Raw genomic sequence first — 27,733 nt, 5'->3', positions numbered from 1 at the left:
CCACACGACTCTCGCGAGACGCCGCCCAGCCGCAGCAACCGCCCGACCTCGAGTCCCACCACAACACCGCCCCCTCACCACCCGCACCCGCCTCTTACCCAATCACAAGGCATTCCACCGCCCACCATCCAATCACAAGTTCCCCTCTCTCCCAGACTTACGTCCCCTTCCGTGTCAGCCAATGGGAGTGCGCCCCACCTCAGCGCCTCGTCCGCCTCCTGCTGTGTCCAAGGGGCGATTGTGAAGGTCTGGCTGGTGGTGGGGACAGGGAGCGTCCTTCCCTCCCAGTGGGTCTCCTTGGGGCAGTACGTAGGCTAACTTGCCTTCCCAGGTGTTAACACAGTTCCCGTTGTAAGCAACAGTTATCCTTGCTTAACAGCTTTTGAAGAAGAATGTCATTTGCAGGTAAAAGTTGTGGTGGCCAGAGAGCATCTTCCCAGCCAAATTTTGGTGCAACTAACACTATCTTTTATTTCTTTGTTAACAGCAGACTGGAGACCCTTAGGCAATCCTGCCTACACCCCCAACCCCCCCATCATGACCATTTTTACCTGTAATAGTTGGCCTGTTGAAACAGGTAAGGGAATTATGGAAGCTCAATTTGTCTATGTGCTGTTCATCTGATTTTGATTTTACATGTATTCACACATAGTGAGATGACCCAATGCATAAATCCTATCCTAGGGAAAGTCTTGTTTGTGTTGTCAGTAATCTAATAACAGCAAATTCCATCATACTCAGAATATTTAACATTACTGGGTATTAAAAGTTCTTCTTTGCTGACAATTAGCCCTACCAGCTGCCTAAAAAGGGAATCCCATCTGCAGAAATCCTCTTTCTAGTTCCCACAGACTAATTAACATAAACTTGTCTTGACAAGATTCGCATAGCAGGTCTGCAGGGGAACCAAGAAGCGGAATGTAGAAGATGAACACCTTGCAGAAGGCATTTCTGCTCTCCTATATATTCACAGAACTTTCACTTGAAGCAAAGCAACATGCAGAAAAAGCTTAAGATTTTTTCTTGCAGACTCATTTCTCTCTTTTTCAGTTCTAAATAAAGAATAGCAACCCTTAATTGCTCATTTGTCATTTTCCTACACTTGAAAGGCAATAATCGATTTTGACAAGTATACTTGCTCAGTCTAACTTGCCACTTGCAGTCTTTTTGGAGTTGTTTTTTCAGATAAATAGATTGGATTTTGTTCAAATAATTTGAGATGAAATAATTTACCCTTCAAAATTTAACATTCTCCATATTTATCATATCATACTGCACACATTATTGCTTACTGTGGTTGATAGTACTTGTCTGTTTTTCTCAGCTGGATGTTAAATTCCAGGAAGTGGCCTGCTTGTATACCACCACAGTTTTAAAAACAGCAATTACATCACACTTCTTAATGTCGCTTTGGTCCCACATTATAAATATCTGAGAAATTAGAAGTTAAGCATACTTCAGACCAAAGTGGAAGCTGAATATGAGCACAGTCAGCAACACATTCCTAGAGGGAATTCAATGATGTGTCAAACCAAATGTTCTCCAGGATACTAAGTTACTGATCAGGGCAGAAACTGTGTTCCTGCCTTCTTCCACTAAAGTGCAGACAGGAAAGATGAAGCTTTTTTCTTGGGAGACCTGCTCTTAACAGAGCCGGGATACTTAATATGTTTCTTTACACATATGTTGTAATGTTTTTGGTTGGGGATTTTTTTGAGACAGTAACAGGGAGGAGACAAGATTACTGCACTCTGATATTTTTGAGAGCAAACTTTTGCCTGTTTCTTTTCTGCTAACAACAACAAAGGGACTACAGAGATCAGAGCAATGCTAAAATGTCTTTGGTTCTGCTCTGTCACAGAAAGAAATTCAGCTCTCAGGGTGTGCCTTAAGTGATTATAAAACATATACACATGGATTCAATGTAAACTGCAGGAGCAGTTTAGGATCACTGAAACTATTAAAGATGTTAATATAGATAAAGTACTGGGGCTGTCAATATTTCAGTGGGGAGTTTTAAAACTGAGGATTTGAAAGTGTATTTTTTAAATATCTCTTGTTTTCTGAGTGAGAGGGTTCCTACTAGCAGTATTTAAAATGTCTTCTCCCTACTGATGAGAGTAATGTATATGATTCCCTCCAGACTGCTTTTCAATTGGCAGAAGAGTCTGTAGAATGAGATGAGCTCTTCTTTGCCAAGACAAACAAACATCCTCACCCACATCAACTATATTACATTTTTCTTGCTTGTTCCAGAGCTGTATCATGTTCATACCAGCTATATAGAGGTAAGTGGTAGTTACCTCATAGCTTTATGATATCCACAAGAATTTCTAATGTGAGTGTTCACACATCACTTTATCTTGTGACTTTCCTCCTGAAGCAGTCAGGCTTCTCTCTTTATTGTCTTGCATAGCTTGCAATCGTCACACTCATTCATTCTCAGTCTGATTTTTTTTTTCTTGACTGATGCCATCATGATTTCCCAGGCTTGTGTCATCAAATTCTGTGCAATGCTTCTAAAAAGCACTGCTCTCTCAGATCTGAAAGCTGATCTCTGAAGCTCTGATCCTGCACAGCACAGGTGTACAGTCTTGCCTGTGTAGTCACAAGGCTAAAAATGATGAGCAGAGCAGGGGGTGTTGGAATCTGATACTCCGTTAAGGAGAGTGCTTGCCTCATGGTTGCCAAGTCATTCCCATCTAACAAGTGAGACTAGTGGGATGCTCTTTGCTAAGTAGATTTTTACTGTTTCTTTACCCTAGTTTAATTCTTGATTTTGTGCTTGTGAGAGCAAGGAACAGAGGGGCTTGAAATTTACATCTTGCTCAGAAGGATGGCTGATCTTATCTGTGCCTACATAAAGAAACTAATAAAACTTGTTTTGAAGTGCAACTTTGGAGAAGTAGATCTATTTAAGTAGTTTGCAGTTGCCAGTGTCTTGAAGACCTGCCTTCATCAGTTGGTTTACTGGAACAAATCCAGTAACTGGAGAAAATGGGCACAGCTCCACCGGTGATCCCTTGTTTGTGCCAAATCTATACAAGTCAGATGAATGTAGTGTGAGTAAAGAGAGGTGATGATACGTTATCAGATTTATTACACAAGGTAACTGTTTGAGACTAACAACTTTGGGAAGATGCAATTGGAAATATCTTTGTATAGTAAAGCTTTATGCAACCATTCTCTTTTGTTTTACCAAATGAAACATGAAGAAATTATTTTTATTGAGGTTTTTGTGACAAGATTCCTAGCTCTCCATTTCACAGAACTAGGAGATCCAAAATGTCTTACTGAGCTTTTGGATGTGAGTTCTGAACACTTTGAGGTTCAGCCTCCCTAATAATCCTGGGTGCGTCTTTTCTACCCAGTACTGTGGATACTACTTATATTGAATCATGTGCTTTAAATTAGACTTTGTAAGCTTGGATTATGATCAAAATATTCACTGAGCAATTAGAGGTCAGTTTTTAGCAGCAGGAAAATTTAGTGTGACTGATGCATGACAGGAAAAGAGTGTTTCTCCTTTAAGGTCAGATAATTAGCAAATATTTTTAACCTTTGCTCTTTAGTGTGTTAACGAGCAGTACAAGATGGGCTTTCTTGGACATCACTGTAGTCTGAGAATTAGAGTGTAGCAAAAATCCACCGCTAAACACTAAGCTCATGCGGTTATAGCTGGTACAGGGAGGTCCCGTGGGTTGGAGGAATCTTCTAGGCACAAGGAATCAACAGATCAATCCAGTGATCAAGAGATGCAGTTTCATCTTTCTTTAGGTTCTGCTTGCTGAAGTGTTAGTGTGTACTAGAGCGTTAGCATATGACATGCACACGTGTGGAAAGCAGTAGTAACCCAGTGGACCCAGTGTCTGGTGCATCTGCCAGGTCTCACAGGCAGTGAACCTCTTTTCCATGGTCAGACAGGAGAAGAAGCTGCTTAACATATGCTTGGGATGTTTGAAATGGTCTAGGAAAACGGCAGAGCTCTCCCTTACATGGCAGGATTCCAGTTTGGGGGCTCAATGGTTTGTCCTGTTCTTTTGTCTTCTGCTTAATCCCTAGAAAGTGTGCATTGCCTAGAATTTTGAAAGTTCTCATGCAGTTGAGTGTACAAGTTCATTTTTTTGCTCTTGCAGACACAGAGGGTGGCTTTTCCCTGATCTAGGAGGACTACTGACTTACATTTTTCTTCTAACAAGAGCTGAGGGCCTTGTGTCATCACCAGATTCTGCAAACTGAGACTTTAAGAAGCATACTTTCCTACTTCACTGGAGAGACAATATATGCTATGGTGTGATTGTCACTACTAAGAATTTTTTCAGTTTGCATTCTTTCTTCTAGAATTTCAAATCTATTAACTCTACTTACCCTTGTTTTCACTTTACAATGTCTTACATAATGCTTTTTCAGTATATATAGCTTTCATATCCACAATGATACAGGACCTCAATTGGTATAAATTTCAAGAATTTAGGATCTGTTCTTTCCATAGGAGGGTTTTTTGCATTACACATACATTCATTGATTTGTCTTTCATATCAGGAAGAAATAAACTCACTAAAATGTTCTGGTTTTACTGATGGAGAAAAAATCCATTCTCCAGAAAGTCCTGGCTCTTCTTAGGAGGTCTTTCCTAACTTCCAGTTAGTTATTTTGGTGTAGTGACAAAGCTGTCTTATTTGAGTGGAATAAAGTTACAGTGACTCACCACAGCACTACTAACTTTGATTCCATAAAGCTTTTACTTAAAACTCTGGCTTCTGCAGCAGTAACAAAAACTGGAAGGCAGATGGAGCTCCTGCATGCTAAGTGCCAACATACCAGTATTTAATGTTTAGACATCATCCACCTTTGGCTTAAGTCTTTTTATTTTCAGTTTATTTGTTATTGTATTTGTTAAACTTTAACTGACTCCTTTTTCAATGGCACAGTAATGCTAATGAAAAAGCTAACTTGAAAGAAAGTTCCTTGGACTGCCTTGTATGGTTCAAATCAGCATTGCTTAAAATAGAAGCTTTTAAAACAGTCTAATTTGGGCTGAACTCATTTTTTGAGGGAAATTTCCTGGTAATCACATTGATTATGTTGTGGAACACATTTCCTACAAAGTAATGGAAAGTACTAGTAATTTGGACAAACTGCAATTTGAATGAAACAACCCTAACACCGAATAAGCGAGCAGCGGATTTTGGCCCTGATCATGCAGTCTCTGCTCATTCTAAATTCCCACTGATCTAATTAATCTCAATTGGAAAAAGAACAATGGCTCATTGACTGCCCCAGAAACCAAATTCCTCTGTTAATGCACTAAGCAAATGTGACAATAGGCAGAATCAACACTTCTGCCTCTGCTCCATCAGGAAATCTCAATATGGGATCACCACAAAGGTAACGAATCAGCCAGCTCTCCATGGCTTATTCAGTTGTTAGTCCTTCTTTAACGACTGCTAAAGGTGCATGTAGCTGATATGGAGATACTTTTTGTTACCTCTTGTTGACAAGATAATCAAGGCTTTCAAAATAATTTCAATTAACCAAGTATTATTTTTCAACTTATCAACTTTGCTGTATGTCACAAATGCATTAATGAATAATATTTTGTTTATCTTTTGGAATTCACTTTATGAACTTCTTAAACTTGACTGATTTGGTTCAATTAAAGCCACTTAGAATATTATCTATAGTTTTGCTTCACTTTAAACCAGAAAAGTAGTAAAACTTAAGTAGCAAATTTAGGCAGCACATGGATGTTTATTAGTTTCAGGCAGCAAATGGCATGAAATGTTCTTTGGTCTATTTTTATATGACCTCAATAATATTATTTTTTACTACCGCCCTCTGCTGTCATTGAGGCTGTATGGTGGTTATTTCTCCGTCTTTCTGCCTGGCCCAAGATCTGCTTTCTTTTCATCTTCACTGCACTTCCCTTGAGTTCAACCCACAGATTTGCTGAGTTTGCAATAATTGTCAAAAGATTCCTGCGTATTTCTAATGATTCATTGGATCTAATCAGAGCAAAAGTTGTTATTCATTCACCTGAAAACAGTGGTTTTAAGCTTATTCTGAAGCTGTTCCTACTTCCAGATAGCAAGCTTACTCCAATTCTTTAACCTGATATTAGGTTAGCCATTTATTTTTCTGAGAGAGAAGTCCCATGCTCTTCTGTGTGTCAAAGCAAAGTCATATTTTGGAGAGAGACTCCATATGGTCAGTAAAGCTCCATTGTTCCTATAAATTCACTTTAAATCTTTGATAAAATATTAAATCCTTATACTCTTATCCACACAGTTCCATAATTTTAGTACCTGTAAGCTTGAAATGGAAGGGTGCTGCATTTGTTTTTTTAGTTACACGTAATACACATACTTGAAATAACATATTTCCATATATTTATGAGATGTTTGTATTTCTTGTGGAAAAATTCCAAGTGAGGTGCCAAATATCTTGGTTGTGTAAGAGTGACCGTTTTTGTAATTTTATTCTGCCATTCGTATCAGAAGGGTGTTAACTCTGTGGCCTGTTACATTGTGATAGAAGTGAGGCAGGTGGTGAGCTATTTTTCATTCCAAGTGAATATAAATAGTGAAGGGGGAAGCATGGTGTATACACAGCTCTTTGATTTATGCAGGCATATTGTGGAGCCTGTTACAGTGAAGTCAGATATAGAAATCTTCTGTTCCTGAGACCAGTGGGAGATTTGCTTTTAGAGAGCTTGCAGGGTTTCTCCTTTTCACGTAAACTATCCCTCTGGTTACAGCTGGCGTCTGACCTTTCTTTTTATTGAACACACTAGGAAGAGCTTAAATGTATGCCTGAATGTTCCACATGTTGGGGAGACACTCAATAGACTGCTTCCTGTTAAATGCAGGTTTTTTAGTTTTCGAGAGCAAACCAGAAGAGTCAAAGATACTTGTTTTCCTGTTATGCACTGTGTATCCTCTCAGAAATTTTTCATGTGAATTCCTGAGCACTTTGTTACTGAGAAGTCTAACAGTCAAAATTTGAGCTAAAACAGGTAACAAAAGTCAAGACATAATTGGGCTTGAGGAGGCTCTTAGGTAGTGGTGAATTAACAGTCTTGCAGTACTAAGTGCTTAGCATATGTACTTTTTTTGAGTCCTTACCTCCTTCCTGGTTTTGTCACATTTGCAATACAACATTGATAAAGACTTTTCCAGATTATAAAATTGTGGCATAATACTAGCTACCAACTCCCATTTTCCTTGGTGTAAGGAGTGTTTTGGACAATATGGCATTGTGTCTGGCACCAGCTCTGCTCCTAGGGAACTATTCCAGACCGTATGTCGGTAACAGGTTAACATGTTCTGTCTGACAAAAGGAGCTAATTTAGCCTCCTTTCAAAATCAGAAACAGAGACTCAGAGTTACTTCAACTGACTATAACTAGACCCTCACACTGAGACGATTTTTCATTTTTTACCAACAGCATAGGAAGAAGAGTCATGTGCCTTTTACTCTCTTCCAGGGATTAATACCCCATAATTCTGGGGCAGTGAAGTAATTAGGTCTATTAAACCCTTTTAGTGACCTAGTGCTTTTAGCATTAGAAACCATGCTCAGTGACTTCAAGTTTCTTAAATACACATTGATATGCTTAGAACAGCTATCCTCTGGTGAGTGATTGCACCTTTATAACAGTAATCCATAGATACATAGAGCTACAAATTAGAGATAGCCCAGCCAATACAGATTACCAAAGAAGCACAGCTGCAACTTTATTATAATCCTTAAATTAATATTTGTTTCTTTCCTAAAATAGAAGCCAGCCAGATAACCGCATACAAAACACTTAGAAAATTTGGCTGCTGGAAAATACATCCCTGTCAGCGTACCAATGCTGCAGTCCTGTTGCGCAACTGAAAAGGAATTTTCATAGATGGACTTTTGTTTCTGTTGCATTTTACTCTGCTTTGAATTGGTGGATCAGTAAGCCAGTGTCTTCACAGAGAACTGCTGAGGATCTGTTAGAACAATAGGAAAGAAAACTAATTTAAAATATGCTTCGACCCACCTATTTGTTATTTTGCTGCAACAATATAATGTTTCTAATTTAATCAGGGCTACAATCTGTAATTTAAAGTCAAAGGCAATTTTTCCTTTTATTTCATTGGAGAAAAAAAAAAGAAACTGAAGAAGGATCTGAGTTTACCAATACATTTATGAATATAAATATTTTAGAGCATATACTGGTTCTGTGTATGTTTCTATTACCATTATCAAATGTGTGGTAAAAATCTCTAAAAGACTTTTAGTCCTTGCATTAGTCAAATAATCTTTTTTGTACTCAGTACCTTAAACACACAAGTATTCAATAATCTTCTTGTACATGAGCAGGACTGTGCCCTACATTAAAGACTAATCACAGTTGTAAATGTTTCGAAGAATCGAGATGTAAATAGAGACGTATTTCAGACTGAATTCTAACTTGAGGAATTTGGTATTGATAGACAAGGAAAGACAGCTTCAGGTGGCACATATGCACCACAGCAGGGACTATTTCCACCCAAAACTTGGCACAACACATAAAAATGCTTCTGTAATCTCTCCATAGAAAGTGCAATAAAAGGCATGTGCATCTCAGAATCTATTTACGTATTGGTCACTTTCTTATAGTTCTTTAGACTGATCAGATACCAGTGAACCCTGAAACTGCTACAGCTTCATTCATTACTTCAGCACTGTTGAAGATCTGTTCATTTCATGTTTCCCCCTCTAGTGTTCTTTTGGGACACAAAATTTCCAAGTTGATGTCATTACTTTTTTTTTTCTTTTTAACTTTTTAAGTACTGTTACTGCTATACGACTTTAACATTCTGCCCAACAAACAAAGGGACTATTCATTTAATCATTTACTCTTTTGGCAGGTTACAATTACTTTATGGAAACAAGAATAGAAAATGACATTTTTTTCTTTGCCTATGTAAAGAACAGTTGACCAAGTTCTGCAGGCTAATGTAATTAAGGAAAAGAAAGCAAAGATCAGGAAAAGCAGAAGTATGTCGTTAAAGAAACATGGTCTTGCTCTAGATTTATCAGTTCTTTTACTGTTCTCTTCTAGTTCCTGAACACTTTGATCAGGCTGCTAAGTAGCCATCTGAAGGAATTCTGTTTCTAAGCTATAGACACAGGACTTCGCAGAGAAGTAGTTTATTAAAATAGACAATCTCCACATGTCTGCTTATATTTTAGAGAGAATTTATAAATAAGGGGAATTAGGGTAGTGAGAAACCTGATCTAACATTGAAGTTAGTTCTGCTCTGAGCAGGGGGGGTGGGCCAGTTGGCCTCCTGAGTTCCCTTGTGGGAATAGTGCTCTTGCTGCTGTTATAACTAATGTGGTCATTGCTATAGCGTTAATCAATCCTTGTTACAGACAGGGCAAAACAGCTTTGCACTGAGTAGATGTGGCATTTAAAAAAGCCTTTCAGGCTTTCCCTCCCTGGTCTTTCAGCCTGGGCGAGGTCCTTTCCTTGGCTGAAACATCAAATGGTACCCCTGGCAAAACATTTTCTTCCAGTCCCATGGTTGTGTGGGTCTATGGGTAGACATCCTTAGCACACTGCTATCAATCAGAAAAAAAAAAAAAAGAAAAAAGAAAAAAAAAGTTAATATTTTACATTTAATTTTAGTTAGATTTTGAACAACATTGTACATCTAAGACCAAAGGAGAAATTTATACCAGAACTGTTTTCTGTTTTATATTTTTGAAAAATGGGCATTCTCTGTGTGTATCCTGTCCTTAGAGATGACTAATAAGTAATGTCACTCCTGACCTTCCCAGATTTTACTCTGGAATAAAACAGGACAGATGTTTTAACATGTACATCTTTAACAATGTACAGTAAGATACAGCAAGGATGGAAGAGCTAGAAAATAGAGAATAGTAACATAGCCTCATACTGAATGTAGCCATAACTGAGACTGGAAATCAGATAGATAGAGTGAAAGTAATGTTTTCCCCCATGTCATAATTTTGGCCTGAGTAACTACTGGTGCCATTGTTCTTGTGAAAGATCTGTCTGTTGGGGTGTTACAGTGACTAAGGTAGTAATTGTCGCTATTCCACATACTAAAGATAGCAACTCGGGTAGTGTATTGGTGATACCTAGTTCAGTATCAGCTCAGAGAGACAGTGCTACCTATTTCAAGTAGGCAATTTGTTTGCTTCATCTTTTCCTGGGTGGACAGTTTAGTTTGAGTGAAAGCAATTCTAGGTGATCTCCTGCCTCTGTCTCCAGAAGTGTGCCACGACTAGCAATTTAAAGTGACTGCCTTTGGCTCGTGGAGACTTCTTCGATAAAGCTCAGTACCTTTTTAAAACCAGATTGCTAACACATTGCTTACGCTAACAGAGGTGCAAAGAATGCATACAGCTTAGATGAAACCTGTTTTGTTTTGGATTATGTTGTTGTTGTTTTAACCTATATCCATTATATCCAAACCGCTATGATTTTTTTTTTTTTTATTTGAAATAATTTCCTTATTCTAGCTTGAGATGGCCAGTGTGATGAGAAATAGATCAGTCTGGATTTGGAAAACAGGTGGATAAATGCACCACGGTTTGGCCTCTACTTTATGTTTTAAAAAATCAGTCTAAATAGTCTTAATATACCCTTCAATTAGTGGAGAAAGAGAGGAAACTGATAACGTGTTGTGATATGAAATGGAAAAGCACACTTCCATGGAAGATTTATGTGGTACAGTATGCCAGCATTTAACAGCATATGTCAAGTTTGTATGGGTTGATGACAGGGTAAGTTTTATTTTGCTGAAGAGGGGGCTCAGCTCTCAATGACTTGCCCATCCCTGATGCAGAGAAAACTGTGCCAGTGAACCAAATAATTTTTTCCTACTTCCATTTGCAGGTGTTCCCTCCCTGACCTCTTCACTACACATATGTGATTTTCAAAGCAATACACCGTGAATGGCAAATCCGTTGTGTTTGAAAAATATCCAATCCTTTTCCTTCAGTTCCTTAGGGGAAGGACTGTACTGGAACAACATGAAACAACTACTAAAGATACTTTTCCTTGCTGAAAGACAAAGTCAAGGATCAATGCACAACAGCAATATAGAAAGATAAGAGCAAAAAGGGAAAGGAGCGAAGTTAAGTACATAAAAGCATCACAACGTAAGTGCTTAGATGAGTCTCAGTGTTCTGACCTCCGCTGCTGTCATAAAGTGCTTGAGTTTGTTCAATACATGATAGAGTCCAAAAAACACAAATGGTGTAGCATGTAAAGGGGAATTTCCTTGTTCGGTAAGGATGGAAGTTATGCCATGATAGACAAGCGCTGTTCAGACAGAAGCACCATCTTTCAGAGAACTAGTAATGAGCATTTGTTGTAAGGCGCTCTTTTAAATTTAGTATTGTGGCTCCATGTTAAGATATATAGGTACATTCTTTCCCCTTCTGCAAGGAGACAGTTTTATTTTTCAGTCTTTGTTGTAAATTCTTGAGCACTGTTGAACTGTTTAGTTTCAGTATTGGAAGAAGAATATTTTTGCACAGTTTGTATACTAGTTTAAAAGTACTTTTGAATCTGGTAGATTTAGAAGGTGTACTGGGCCTGGCTGAGATAGGGTTGTTTTTCTTCATAGCAGCTCAAAATGTGCTGTGTTTTAGAATTGTTACCAAGACAATACTGATAAGACACTAATGTTTTAGCTATTGCTGAACTGTGTTTGCATAGCATCAAGGCCTCTCTTGTTTCTCACTCTGCCCCCCCTAGTTGTTACTTCCACCATGGTAAGCACATGACACTTGCCTTGGCAGGTTCAGGGCAGTGTGATATTGATATTGCAGCCACTGTCCTTTATACCAGCAAGGCTTTACTCACTTGGCTTGCTTGATTATGGCGTTTCACATTCATTAATAATCTGTGCAATGCCTTTATCTCTTCTTCCACTTCTCCTTCATTTATTAAACAATTTTTACCATGACGCCCAAGTTTTCTTGCTCTTACTCTTCCTTTCCTCTGCCCCTGTCCCACTGGGGGTGAGGGCTGTGTGGTGCTTAGCTGCGTACCGGGGTTAAACCACAACAGAAGGTCTGTAACAAGTTAAAAATTATCACTGCCATTCACGTTGCTGATTTAAGTTTTTCAAAATACTGCTGAGTTTGTTTTTTTTGTTGTAATAGATACACTTTCCCATGAACAACAGTAACGCAGGTATATAAGTAAGAAGGAATTTGCTATTTTCCCCTCTGTTAAACATTTCAGTGACTGTTACAAAGTAGGTGAGCTCATTTATGTCATAAATGACATAGCTATTTAGTTAATTCAGCAAGTTGATAAGAAGCTGCTCTGTAGACTAAGGTGCTTTACTTCAGAATGGAAGCTGATTCACATGACTAACAAATGTATTTAGTAGCTAAATGTCTGATACAAAGTCAGCTGAAGGCAATGAGATAAACCATGTTAGTATGCACAGAGCATTGCATTTATAAAGTTTGATTCCCTCAGAAAAGATATTCTTACTACTGAGTTATTTTTTTCATTTCAGGCAATCATATTTGTGTCATTAAGTCAAATATTTGGACTTTCTGAATTTTTTATTTCATTTTGCATGGTACTTTTGATGGAATATTGTTTTTTCTCAGGGCTTCTTGGCAGTTTTCTGTGCTATGTATTACTCTGTGTCCTCCCTCTGTCTAATCCATGGCTTTTATGAGCAGTATCTAAGTTACCAGATGGAGCTATAGAGAGACTTGAAGTAACATGAACAGCTACTTTGTGACAGATCATAAAATAATGATAAGGCTTTGCTTTGTGTAACATCAAACCAACCATAAGTTTGAGTAAATTGCTGGACCACTTTGCTGCAACTGAAAAACATTGATCTCAGGGGCAGCACCATCAATTTTTCCCATCTTAACTAATGTCTGTGTAGGATTCTTCAACAACTAACATGTTCTCCTATTTGATTTTTTTTTTTAATTTTCTTGGGATTTGTCAGTTTTATCTTTCTACCTTAAATTCTGTCTGTGGCACACAACTTGGCGATACGCAAATATTCCAAGAAGAATATTGCAACACTACTCAAAAGCCAGTAGTATTTCTCTATGCTTTTATTTATACAAAGCTAGAATGGGGGAGGATCTTTTTGCAAAAAAGACATTACTCAATAAAACTGAAATTCAGCTCAATGCAGAGAACTATGCAATTCACTTCATAATATTGCATTCCACATTATAGCTTTAAGTGCAATAATATGAAATGTCCAGGGGGTTGTACAGACTCTTATCTCTGGAAGTTCAATGAGAACAAACTCCAGTGAATGTTAGTACAAGGAAGAAACTCTGCTTATTTACTAGGAATTGGTATCAAGGAGGAACCAAGGTAAAATAGGGATTTTGCAGAACTGAGAAAATTATTTTAAAATATTTCTAATACATTTGCTGCAGACAGGGTGACTCAAAGATAAAGATAGGCCCATATCCGTTAACCTTCCTACATGCACCAGCTATCCAGTTCAAGCAGATCAGTTAAATGCAATGTGTGGGGAGAAGAGAATATTTCCACAGAATGATTTATGCTCAGTATATCATTGGTTTATAAAATTGCTGCTAGCAAAGTAGTTTCATGCATATTTTAAAAGGCTATTTCAAGTGACCAGAGACAGGAAGGCCATGAAAGATTTGTGGATGGCAAGTTTATAAAAGGAAAATAAATGGAAAGGAAATAAGAACCCTTTCCAGCAGTATTTGACTTTCCCAATACATGTGATGGACATAAGCAAACTTCTAGCATTTTGTTAATGACATTTAGCCATGTTCCCCACTGTTTTCAGATCCCTTGAACTTTTCTTCTTTCCCATCCCTCAATGAAGAGATAAGTTATCTTCAAAAGGCTTAGATATTAAGTCCAGTGAAGTTACAGAAGTAGAAATATGCACTAATCAGAAAAGCAAACTTACTATCATATCTAAGTTTACATTAATCCTACCAGTATTTTAGCCAACAAACCATTTTATTTCCCTTGTGCTTTTCTGTGTATTTGCCTTCTTATTTTCACTTAGCAGTTAGATTATTAGGAGTTTTGCTTTCTTGCTTCAAGAACTTAGGAAGAAACCATGGCAACGTCTTCTAAGCAAAATATTCTCAATTTTTGCTGAGCATTGCAGCAGAGAAAAGAGCTTTGATTATGTCAGGATACTATAGGCTTGATTCAGCCCCAAGCTCACGGTGAATGGAACAGCAATATCTTTGTCGTCATTTTTCAGACCTAATCTTCTATTGCAGACTAGAGCTTTCCTGTAGGTTTAAATGGGGCTTGTCTCCTCATCAGGTAGTACCATGCCCCTTCATCTTCTGTTCTGTTCCGTTCCAGCAAATTTGCAGCTCTGGGCAGATCTAGCATTGGTTCTATCTGCATTATATTCAGCAGAGGGCTCTTGCTGATGGCTCTTTATAGCTCTCGCTATTGACATCCACACAACCCTTAGGTATAGGGCTTGGGTGCAAGTCCTCCTCCATGCCTAACCCTCCCTGGAGAGGCAGGAAGGAACCCATATATAGCCAGTGTGGTGATCAAAGTTTGGGCTCCAGGCTAACATATCAATATAGATAAACCCTGGGTTAGAACTGTATCACTGCTAGAACTCTACAGCTGCACTGAATCTCCAGTGAGGGGACAGTGATAAACATTTTAAAATGGCATACAATCCAAAGTCAAATTCACTAGTGCAATTGATAAGGTTAGCAATATTTGATGACTGCAATACCATATAAATTCTAGCTACAGATTACTAGCCAGCTCTTTTCCCAGCAAACTGCAACGGTACATTTGAATTGTCCACTTGAGATTTTTAAGTGCTTTAATTTCCTGGAGATATTTACAAATCTTAGAGACCACAGAGAGAACTTCCTTAAAAGGGTAAGAAAAGCCACTGCTCTTATTGCAGCCAGAAAAGTTTCTACAGTCAGATCGTCCTTCTACTGTTAGGTTGATTGAAGAAAGAAGGTGAAAAAATTAAAAATGTTTTGGACTACGTCCTGAAGCACAGAAGTCCTGTGAACAATCATTCCCAGAGGTGAGAACTTTCTGCAAAGACTTTTGTTGTCAATTCCAAAAGACAGTCAGTTGTAGATGACATTAAAAGGAATGTCCTGACTTTCTTTAGGTAAAGAAATAAAGAAATAAAATTCTACCTGCACATTTAGGTAGAATATGTTGACAACTTCACCCATCCTAAATTTCAGTTCATTTCAAAAGAAGTTTTAATGCTTATATATGCTTGTAGTGGCTGTCTGGTCTGCATGCAAGAAGGGCAGAGATGTCCATTCTGAGGTCACTTATCAAGGTTATTGCTATGACTATTTTTATTAGACTTCCTAATACTCCAAAGACATACAGACCACAAACAATCATCTTCCCTAAGCCTTTAGAATATAAGTACATTTTCTCCCAGTTCCAAGTTTTACAGGCTGTGTTGGGTAACTGCTCATACTGGTTTAGATCATTGCAGAAACAGCTGTATCAGACAAATTTTGGTCATTTTCTCATTACAGCTCTCCTGGATGCACAATCGATTTGGAGAGGGGAAGTCAACAGATTACAATCTTGTAGTTAGCTGGCCTGCAAAATGATGATAACCTGAGGTAGACTAGCCTTACCAGGGTGGCCAGTGTCAGCTGGTGTCAGACTTCTATAGTAACACTTCTCCCCAGCACTGAAAAGCATTCAAGACATTTGCCTTTTGTTTATAGATCTTTCCATAAATGATATTAATCTGAAATAGCTCATGAGGCAAAGAGTACTTGAGTGTAAACCTCCAAAGGGTGATACCAGAAACAGAGCTGCACACAGGCAGCCTTGTTTGGAATTGTTTCCCTCTTTGCTTTTCAATGCTTGAGCCCCTTCCAGACTGTGTTCTTTAAAGAGCACTTGAATACAGAGTCTGCCCAACACAGCAGGCACCAGGCAGAGAGACATTTCTTTAACTCTGCTGTTCTTCCTCAGGTTGCAATTGTCACAGTTCAGTACAAGGCTAATTGTACTGAATTTCAATAGCAGATTTGGGCCATGTTCACAGTTATTTTGGAATCAGTTCTATTTCCTGTAAGCTTTCCCAATTTATATTTCATGCTTATATATGTCATCCCTTATGCTATGCAACACACATTAGTACTTTCCTTACAATTTAGTATATAAATCATGCTATTACAATTTTATGGAACCTTTGATATGACGAACTAAAAATGTTTCATAAACACTACTATGCCTCATTAAGCCTGTTGGGATTTTTTAAAACTCATTTGAGAGATGATTAAAGTGGGATTCAGAATACTCATGTCATTTTGCTAAAAATGTTCATAAGTAAGTGAGGATTTGGGAATAGAATCCAAATTCTTGTTCACACTTCTGTCCGGAAATATCATTGTATAATGCTAGTCTTAGGCAATGATCAGAGGTTTAACATGGATCATTTTCAATGCCATTGGTTTTCAACATTTAATCTCTACCATCAAAAGTCAAGCATGAAAAATATAAATTCTTTTTCATGAGAGAACCAGCTATAATGAATTACTTGCTTGTCACTCAATAAAATACATGTATATATAAATCAACAAGAGTATAGTGTTTTCATAGGAAGTGCTTATATCATCGCCAAATCAAAACAGCTCAGTGGTTTTGACACTATCGCAGCTTCGCTTTACTGAACATATCTTGCATGTTCACTTAATAAAATATTATCCCAGTCTTCAAGTACTGTATTTGCATCCACAATTCAATTATATAGCCATTTTGTTGAAAAAAATTAGATGTGTAATACACATTTTGCATTACTGAAGAGCTAATGTCATTTTAGCACTGACCCACCCTCTATCACTAGGATTTTAGTTTGGAGATGTTCAATGTCCAAATCAGCCAAATTGAATTTAATTTAGACATCTAACTCCCTCAGGCCTGGTTGGAAAATGTCATCCTAAAATAGCATGTGCTTGAGTAGAACGAACTAGAAAGGCACTTCTGATGTATATATTTGTATGTACAAACGTCACAAACAGTATATTGGAATAGCAACAACCCTCTTCTTTACGGAGCTGAATTGCCATTCACAGAACTAAGATAATGATAAGGAGTTGCAGGAGTAATACTTCCTTCCACTTGCGTAGCGCCTGAATAAAGTGAGAGAAAGAGCTTCACCAGGTGGTGACTAGTGATCATAGGAAAGATTAAAATAGCTGCCACTGAGGTACCGGTTACAGACTGGCCAAGGGTTTAGAAAGTGAGCTAATGCTCTAAACAAGACTATATATATTGGGTAACTTATGAGTCAAGAACAGAATTTAATGCTACTCAGTAACAGGAATGCAGAAAGCAGTAACAATTTGATTATTTGCTTTTGAACAGGACCAAGTTATAAGTTTCTTAGCTTCATTTTCAGTTAGAAAAATAAGATATCAGATGTACATGCACAAATAATTTAGTTTTGTTTGTAATTCAGCAAATGAAGTGCAGAAGTTACACCTCTTTCAAAGTGTACAAGATCAGTCATTACCTGCTGCCCTAAACCTTCCCTGGAAGAAAGTGAAAAGCTTGTCTAAAGTGTGCCGAGAGGTAAATAAAGCATTTAACATACCAGAGAAAACATAACATAGCTACAATTTTGAGGGCACAGGGACAGCACAGCAGAAAGGAAAAATCCCGAAGCATGTTCTTTAACGGGGCAATTGTTGAGTGAAAACCCAAAGAATTTATATGGGAAAGAAATCAATAACTGTGGTTTTTTCATCCTGAGCTCATTTTAAAGAAGCATGACAAAAACATTCTAGTAGAAATAAAGAATTCTGCATTATCACCTTGAACTAATGAAATCATTCAATATTCAGAAATTCTTAAATAAGTAATTCTTAACTTGTTCCTCTTACTGTTTATTTATGGATTTATTATTAAAAGCTAACCTGTGGACTTTCTTTTTTTCCATTGAAATAGGTAATTTGTACCATTTATACTGAAGAACGCCAAATTGCTTTATTTTTCACTGTTATAAAGAGCTACAATATGTTTCAGTCAGATTCCTAGTAAAGCTGGTTGTAAATAACATTTGAATTAACAACTCAAGTACAAATCTACAATTCTATTAAAATTCAAATAAAATTCAAACAATTAAAAATAAAATTAGAAACTAGATTATTGGAATTGGATTTTTTTTTTGCTACAAGTTTGTTGAAACTTGTATTTGGAAAAAAACTTGGCATGAAAGATGTATTCTGTGATACCTTAGATAATTACTAATGGATGCATTTTTATAGAATTCAGGAAACTGCATTTAGCTTTTGTTTAGGTGGCTGGAAAATACTTTCAGAATTCTTTCAAGGAAGCTGAAGATAATACGGAAAATAATGCTTTAAGACTGAGCATTGTTCCTGTCTTGTTTCTTACAGCCTCAAAAGAAAAACCACAAAGATCATTACAACAGCATGCCCATCTTTGCTTGTTAACATAGTTCACCAGTAGCAGTGACTATCTATATAGTATTTTTTTTGCTGTAGTCTTTCCATAGAATACTATAATTTTCTACTCAGCTTACCATGAATAGCAATAAAGAAAAGACAAAGAGAAGAACATAGGTAATAATTTGGTCTTCTTCCTCCCACTGAATTAGTTAAATTGCATAGCTAGTACTGACATCAGGTTATGATTGTTAAGACTTTTATTTGCGGTGCCTCAATACTAGTTTGCGAACAGCACCAATATATGTATGAGCAATCTCATGTGCTGATGAAAGTAGAAGGCAATGGGTAACTTCAGGCTTCCTGTGCTGTTGCCATGGACAAGAGGAGGCTCTTGAATATATAGTGCAGATTTTCCATGTGCTAGGAGAGCACTTCCACAGTGGAAAATTTTCAGAACTATACATTTGCTTTGTTAGCCAAAATTTGCTTCTTTTATTGTTACTAGTAGAGACCTTAGTTGCATTTTTCCACATTCTGGAATTTGCAAATATTAGCACAGTGAATAAACTTCAGTGAAGTTGAATAGGCTTTACAGACAAAAAAACTCTGACAAATACATCTGAATTACATTTAAGGATAAGAATTACAGCGCCAACTAAAACTCATGGAAGACAATGGCAAGCTCTCCACTCTATTCAGAAGGCTTTGGATGAGGCAGTTTGCAAAAGCAAGTTGGCAGAAACACAGGAAACTATTACCTATCTTAGTTACATCCCAGAAAGTAAACTTTTGGTTGTTAATTTTTTTTAATGGCTTCCTGGTGTTAAAATAAAGAAATTCAGGTGGCAACACCTGATGTTATCTTGCACATACGGTTGAGGTACTTATGTCCTGTCTTAACTAAGAGCATTTTAAGATTAGGCCACATAAAGAGAAGATTTGGGTTTTGTAATAAGTAGGATTTATTTTCATCTTCTTTCATAACAAAAATTGAAGTTAATTAACTCATGTAAGAGTTGATTTTTTTCCTCTCTTCTCTGACCACCAGTTCTTAAATGTTTTTGTCACTGTTTCTCTCACAAAAAGCAACTCTGCTGCTGATGGAAGGGCCAGGAATTAGAATGGCTATGTACAGAGTGCTTAGCCCAGAAGTAACCAAGACAGAGGGGCGCCTAGAAGTGACAGAATGGGTAAAAGGGCATACAAATACAGCACACATGAAACCTAAGCAGGTACAACCATTAGCTTAAGAGTTGGCAATGTTATAAAGATGCTTTTCAGACAGGCAGTTTATACCCTGGCAGATGTTACTCTGGCTGACTCTTTGTAATGAACCAAGGTTCTTCATCTCAGTAACAGGAACTTGGCTCATCTAAATCATCCACAGAACTAGGGAAATACGAAAGCAAGCAGTGAAGATAAATCCCATATTTGTAGTTGCTGCTGACTGATTCTGCTGGAGAATTCGACGCTGGCATCTGCACTCCCTAACTCATGGAAAAAGTTACGCTTTTCAGCTCTGCCATCTAGTATTAACCTGTTTCTAACTTATTTCTTATTCCGTCAGCACTTCTGAAAACTTTGCTGTGGTAGGAAGCAGGTACTCTTTTCCATAAGGTACACTGGACTTCATCATGAACTCTGCCTAACTTCCCTACTGTCCCCTGCAGTGAGTCATGGCATTGTGGCAACAAGCAGGCATCAGTTAGAACATCAGTGCCCAGGACTAAGAGACACCAGGTTCCTGCCGGAGCAGCATAGAAGGCTCTTCATCTGCTCGGATCCAGAACTCATAGCCAGCTGTATGGTTTAAATAGAAATTTAACCATTACCCATTTCAGTCTAAGCTGACACTGACACTCATGTCTGTGAACTGCAGAAGCTAAACAAATTGCACGTCCCCTTCTGTTGTCCTTGATACAGTGCTAGCTAATTGTTGGCAGATAACTGGGTGCAATAATCTCCTCAAGTGACACAGCCCATCTGCCAGAGCCCTCCTACACTCTTGGGAATTTGGCTGGTGGTTCACAGGCACTGATAATAGGAGGTTCCTCCCCTCTGCTCTTGCTGGCAGGAAGTGTTTTATTTATGATATCACAAAATATTTGCTCAGCTTCAAGACAAAAGAAGAGGGGTTGTCACTGCTTGCTTTCCAAAAACAATCTTTTCAATCTTACTCCTCTGAAAACAAGTCCTAAAAGGGAGTCGCCAGGTTACATTGCTATGGGTTTGATCACCTCTTGCATGCAGTTAATGCCCCGCTTACTATTTACTTTAATGATGTGGGATCAGGGCCCAACTATCAGCCATTCTTTGCAAATCATACCATATTCAACTAATTGCTAAGAAACGTGCCTTTTCTTCTCCCCCCAGCTCCCCCAAGCTGAAAGGTATTTGTGCCAGGATAAGAGAGGGATCAGTAAGCCATCAATATATTGAATGGCCTGCCTGCAACTGGTTTACATGAAACAATTTTACTTTAATTTAGCAACTCAGTGGAGTGATTTTAATAATGAGCATGTCCTTTATAAGTTTCCAGAAAAGGAAAAACTAATACATTTATTACAGAACACTATGTTTTTGTTCTGACAGGGAATTATATCCACTTAGGAATGCTAGCACAAGTTTTACTTATCTTTTTTGTTTTCCCTAGTGTTAATGTACACTTAAAGTAAATTCCCATGCTTCAGATGAGGTTAATCTATTTTCAGCTACAAGTAAGCAAAACCATATTTGGTGTCACACAGAATAAACAGCAGATCTCCAATTTAGATTTTATAATACCAGTCTAACCTATTGCTATGTTATTTCCTCTTAATTGAACCATGGTGCAAAATAAGATGTATAGTTAGTTATTAAAGAAAAATTGGGCTGTGTTACATTTCCCTTTAAGGCATTAATATAATGTTTTATATTTTGTTTATTTTCTTTCTTTAAAAGAAAGCAAGAAATTAGCCTGTTAGTCTTCCCCTCTTTGGTAAATTCAGTATTCAAAGTAACAATCACTTGTTACAAATATTTCCTAGAGAAAAAAATGAAAGTAGCTTGTTGGATTTCATGAAAGTGCAGTCTTTTACTTTATTTCAAAAGCATCTATAGCAGTCTAAGAGATACTATGGCTCACTTCATTTTTTAAAAAGAATACAGAACACTAATAATTTTTTTTTTCACATTACATTGCTCAGAAGCTGATCTTTTCCTTCTGCAGGAAAATTCTACTATTCTACACAGTAATGTGCTGTTACTGTTCTAATTGGAAGAAATTTATTAAACTTGACCAATTTTAGAGAAAGATTTTTCAATGAGAATTGTGCAAACTGTTCCTTTGTAATAACTAATCTGATGCTGAGTAGCAACATCTAAGAAAAAGACAAAACTTGCAAAGCTGAATCCAAGCCACACAAGTTCCCTGATTCAGGATTCAAAAAGCGAGGCCAGTAGTCTCTTAACATAAGCTGTTTTTGTGGACTATTTTAACTGTCCATTCTGCATTATAACAGCAGCTGCAGGGGTAGTTTCCAGCATAGCTGTTTGGAAACCATTTCAGTAGAAGTTTTTCCAGATGTAGGTTCGAGTGTGCCAAATGGTCTGGCTCTTCAGTATAAAAAGCAAATTGGAAGTTGAGACTATGGTGCTTTAGCAGTAAGCAGCTTTAATCAACGCTCCGCTCAAAGAACCTGCCTGCGCTGAAAAATTATAATGGTTCCACAGGGCTTAATTTGGACGGTGATACAAAAATGTGTCAAAGCCTCCCTCCCCCCTCAAGTTTTTCTTTTTCCCTCCCAGTAATACAAATTGTCTAACAATCTATATAATGTTAGAAGGATTTCTATTGAGGCTTCAGAAAATGGATTTTATACCCATAATACATAAAAAATACCTACTAATGCTCTATGTTACATATATATTACTCTCTCACACAAGGAAAGGAGAGATTACCAGCTATCCAACCAATCTATTTACCATGCAATGAGATGGGATCTTATGGAATAAATAAATTCTGCAAAGGTACAAATTACCTATCAGAAAAGCATCTTTATAATGTTGCTAGTTCTTAGGTTATAGGAATTCTAAACTTTAACTCTTTCCCCCTTCAAAGAAACAGTGACGTTTAGTGAAGACCGGTGTCTATGCATTACCTTACAATTATCTGAAGTTTTGTTGAGTACATTGTAGATTATTCTATTCTATTACTGTATGTCAGCTGTGAAGTACCTGGGCTGTGTTTAGTGTACCACGTCCTACTGCTGAATTAGAGGAGTAGCTTAAAATACCGAATTGAAAAAGTTACAGCTTTTCAATTGGCTCACTTAATTTGGGGTTCAGACTATTTTATAAGAGGATTCACAGGGAGGGGGATACGCATATTCTCTGGTATTCTGTAGCATATATTTACAGTACCAATTTCCAGACCTTCCTTTTCCTCTTCCTACTTCCTCTCTCTCTCCCTTTCCAAACTATTGCAGGATCCTTAGATATACATTATACCATGAACAGTCAGATGATGAAAAAACATCTGATTTTTCAGATGTAGTGCCAGTTATCACATATTAATGTCCATCTCTCAGTTACTGCCACTCAAAGTTTGTGGAGGTGCTTACAAATAATTTATTTTAAATATACTGAGTGTTGAAATTAAATCTTGACATTTAGAGCTAGTGGGCTGAAAGCATTCAGATTTCCTCCCACTACAGGAACAAGATCTACCTTTCTGTGAAGTATCACTGGCATTTGAAAGATGGATCTCTTAAAACTCGTAAGTTTGTATCTAACTGATAACAGCAAAATTAAAGGTTAATACTTTATAGTATTGCATTTAAAACCAACCATAAAACGAGTTATTAAAAATCAATTTCTTGTACTATTTGCTTAAAATGTGGATGAAGCAGGCTCAATGTCCAGATGGAGACTGGTGATGAGGGGCCCGTATTGGGACCAGTACTGTTTAGTATCTTCACCAATGACACAGACAGTGGGATCGAGTGCACCCTCAGCAAGTTTGCAGATGACACCAAGCTGAGTGGTGCGGTCGACATGCCAGAGGGACGGGATGCCATCCAGAAGGACCTGGACAAGCTGGAGAAGTGGGCCTGTGTGAACCTCATGAGGTTTCACAAGGCCAGGTGCAAGGTCCTGCACCTGGGTCGGGGCAACCCCCAGTATCAATACAGGCTGGGGGATGAAGGGATTGAGAGCAGCCCTGCCGAGAAGGACTTGGGGGTGCTGGTGGATGAAAAGCTGGACATGAGCCAGCAATGTGCGCTCGCAGCCCAGAAGGCCAATCATATCCTGGGCTGCATCCAAAGAAGCGTGGCCAGCAGGTCGAGGGAGGGGATCCTGCCCCTCTACTCTGCTCTGGTGAGACCCCACCTGGAGTACTGCGTCCAGCTCTGGAGCCCTCAGCATAAGAAAGACACGGACCTGTTGGAGCGGGTCCAGAAGAGGGCCACGAAAATGATCAGGGGGATGGAACACCTCTCCCATGAAGAAAGGCTGAGAGAGTTGGGGTTGTTCAGCCTAGAGGAGAGAAGGCTTTGGGGAGACCTTATTGCAGCCTATCAGTATTTAAAGGGGACTTATAAAAAAGATGGCGGCAGACTTTTTAGCGGGGCCTGTTGCGACAGGACAAGGGGGAATGGCTTTAAACTAAAGGGGGGTAGATTTAGACTACATATAAGGAAGAAATTTTTTACGCTGAGGGTGGTGAAACACTGGCACAGGTTGCCCAGAGAGGTGGTGGATGCCCCATGCCTGGAAACATTCAAGGTCAGGTTGGACGGGGCTCTGAGCAACCTGATCTAGTTGAAGATGTCCCTGCCCACGGCAGGGGGGTTGGACTAGATGACCTTTAGAGGTCCCTTCCAACCGAAACTCTTCTATGATTCTATCTTTGTCTATGGGTATAATATCCAGCACATGCTGCATTTACAGGAAAGTATCACATAAGTAAGAATAAATAATATCAGTCTCCCAAGAACAGGAAAGAACCATGTACCTGAAAACATTTGTTTTCTTTTCTAAGTGCTTGAGTTAATCTGGAAAGGTATATTTTTTTCTACAATCTTTACTTTCAGATTTGGTAAATACAGTCTTAAAACATTAAGCCTCAAAACTCTTTCTCACCCCCAACTCCCTAAGGACTAATATTGTGACCCCAAATTATTCATTCCCTCTAAACATTCTTTGGCTTGCATAAAAACGCCACGATAAATGAGGGAATAGAAAACCATCAGCTTATAGGTACAAAGGAAAAAACAAAAACATGGTAGTAAGTAATATTGTAACTTAGTCATTTTCAGTAACTTACTCATTTTCAGGATGTTCTTTTCTGGCTTTGGTCGGTAATCTAAGGATTTTAGAGTAATTTCTTTAAAAAAATCCTAATGCAAATTTCTAGGGCACTGCTGTAAGAGCAATTTCCTTTGCCTGGAACAAAATATATAAGCCTTCGTCCAAGCTCTCACCAAAACCCCTTGCTGAACAGAACCTGGTCTGCACTATCAACGATAGCTAAGTAACAACCAGTATTTATATAAATGTTCACCACTGTATAGTCAAAGCCACCTACAATAAATATACTTTACTTCCCAGTAATATGATAGCAAATACAAAGTTATCTTAATCACGCTCCCCCCTCAATGCACAGCTCCAGAGGCAATGTTTTTATGAAAGCTGAGAGGTTTAATGAAATTAACCTTATCCTTATTTAGTCTGTCACAGGGCTAACTGTATTACTCAGAGTAACAGCATTTTTCAATACATCTGTATATACTAGTGGAAAATACATGTATTTGAGTTTTCTCTTTATCAGTTTACTCCAGTGAGAGTCTAAGTAATGTATATCGTTGAATTATATGTTGTACTACCTTCAGTTACAAATCTCATTTGGCACCCACAATAAAAAAAAGGATTGATAGCAGTTCAAGAAACTGCTGACATATTCAGAGCGAGTTTTTAATTAGATCTCTTCTTGGCTGAGCATCTTTTTGCATCTTGTTAGAATTTATGTTCCTTTGCACTTCTCAGCAATATTCAGGCACAAGAGTCACACAAATGCCTGATGGAAAAGACAGATGAGTCAAACTGTTGGAAAGTTCCCAGGGCAGCAGTTCAGATCGCTAACTCTTCAGACTTTTTCCTCCGCTAAATGTCAGATGTGTCACCGATTTAACAGCCATTGCCTGAAGAGATTTGATTATGTGCCACCATCGCCCCTCTTGATTAATCAAAGCAGCAAGTGAAAAATAAGAAGAGAATATGTTCACCTTCAATTTTATTCCTAACTCATAGGAAGAAAATCAGTAATTCTCTTGGTTAACTCCTCGGCTTAAGTGATAATAGCAAATAGTGACAGAGGTGGTCATACAGCATCTCTTTGTTTTCACAGGATGATGCAATGACATTAAGTGAAAGTAAAGCCAAAATTATGAGAAAAATCAACCAACCGAAAGCAGCACTTCCCAATTATGAAGAGAATTTGCCTTTCTATAGACTTGTATGAAATAGCTGGGTATCTTGCAGGCATATACTCTCTGCAACACAAAATTAAAATGGCAAACAATGTTGACCTGATAATAAACTGTAACCAGTATCTCCCTGCCTGTTTTTCAGGGCCAGAAAAAAAGCTGACAAAGATCAAATAAGATAGACCAACACACTGAAACATCAACCCACCATGAGTCTCCCGACTATTGTCCCAAAGCACAGCACTACTATCAGGAAACAAGGCCAGTATGACAGGCTTCTCATCCTTAACAAAGACAAATCAATTTGTTCCATTTCTCCTATCCATCATGAAGACCCAGTGTCCCTTCTTTGCATGAAATACTGAAAAAAAAAAAATTTTCTTGAAGATAGATTGGTTACATAGGTGAGTACAGGAATAAAATTAATACCGGTGAGCATATTTCTTACACTTCGTCTTTTCAGAATATTAGTCACTGTCTTTTTATTTCCTTTAGTAAAAAAAGAAAAATCACTGAAATTCAGTACAAAAGAAGTAAAATAAAGATAAAATTCAGGCAGCCATATCTGCTTGTGGATTACAAATCAACTTACTAACTTCTTGTATACATCTAGATTTTAGTTTTCTAGTCTATTCAAGGTAATTTTTTTGCTGTAGAATGAATCATAAAAGTAAAAGGAAAGTAGAAATTTTAGCCTGTCAGAGGCATTTTGGTTGAAGTATATTGTTTTTCCTATCAGGTCTATAAAACCTGAAGCAAATCCTACCTAGTATTAGGGTTCAGCATCTCTTAACTTTCTCACCTGAAAAAAGGGTCTGTGGATGAACAAAGTAGGCTTGATTCCAGCTGTAAATTCCTGCCACACCAACTTCACATCGTGATTTGGAAATGAAAACCAAAACCAATACTACTGGTTTGTGATAACATCTTTCAAAAACCAGAGTTTTCCTAGCTGAAGAAAAACTTTTCCTTGTTTGTTGGGCACGTTGCTTGTTATTTTGCTCACATGTGGTTGCAAGGATACATCAGGAAAAAAGTTTTACCTTTGAAACTATTTAAGTTTGGAGTATGAATAAACACCCTTTCCCCCCCCCCCATTTAATTTTAAGCACTCCTTTCTAGAATTTAACATTGAGGGACCCCCATATTTTCATTGCGTCTTTAAAATGTTATCACAACTGACAAGTGTGTCAAAACCAGGAAACTGAAAAGAAATCTTAAACAGTGTATTAAACACTAACCCACTGAGTCCCATTCCTTACTATTCAGAGACACGCTTCGTTTCAGAGAAATCAGATCTTCACCATTGACAGTTTAAACAGCAATACTACTTAACTTAGTAGATGAAGGCTGAAAACGTTATTCTGACAGAGGCCAGTTTCAGTGGAAATTATTTTGCTGATCATTTAACCATCTTCAGAATATGCTGAGATTTAGTCAGTAGCTTCAGACACTGTTTTTCCCTGTTTTGCAAGAAATGGAGAACTATGTGTTTTTTCTCAGTGTATTAAAAATGGATGATATCTTTAGAAAGTCTCACTCTTTCACACAAAAAACTCATTATGACCCATTTCTTTAATCAAGAGAAAATTGGGTTAAAGGCATGACATTTTCTTCATTACAAATACAGTATGTGGTTAAAGAGAAAAATAAACTTCACAGCATAGAGAGAGGTACCATTTAAAAAACCCCATATATATCCTTTTCCATTAAAGGTCTAAATGTGCATTAAAAGGTTTTCTTTGCTAGAAAAGGGTAAAAGTTAAGACTTACCTTGGTCAAATGCCAGGATCCAAGGAAGACTATGATGCTGGCAACTCCAGGATTTCCACCTTCTGTGTT

At 37.8% G+C, this 27,733-nt stretch overlaps 1 long non-coding RNA gene across 1 annotated transcript; it reads right to left on the bottom strand.

The window, feature by feature from the left end:
* Positions 1-7,704: 7,704 nt before the first annotated feature.
* Positions 7,705-26,435, bottom strand: LOC143164923 (uncharacterized). Its single transcript, XR_012996167.1, has 2 exons — positions 26,100-26,435; positions 7,705-7,981 (listed from the first exon to the last, which is right to left on the bottom strand). It is a non-coding gene; the product is annotated as an uncharacterized LOC143164923 (long non-coding RNA).
* Between the last annotated feature and the right edge of the window lie 1,298 nt (positions 26,436-27,733).

This window comes from Aptenodytes patagonicus, chromosome 10 (assembly GCF_965638725.1).
Source record: "Aptenodytes patagonicus chromosome 10, bAptPat1.pri.cur, whole genome shotgun sequence".
NCBI classification, from domain to species: domain Eukaryota; kingdom Metazoa; phylum Chordata; class Aves; order Sphenisciformes; family Spheniscidae; genus Aptenodytes; species Aptenodytes patagonicus.
Note: the sequence above shows the minus strand (reverse complement) of the source record. Positions and strands in the feature narration are given on the sequence as shown.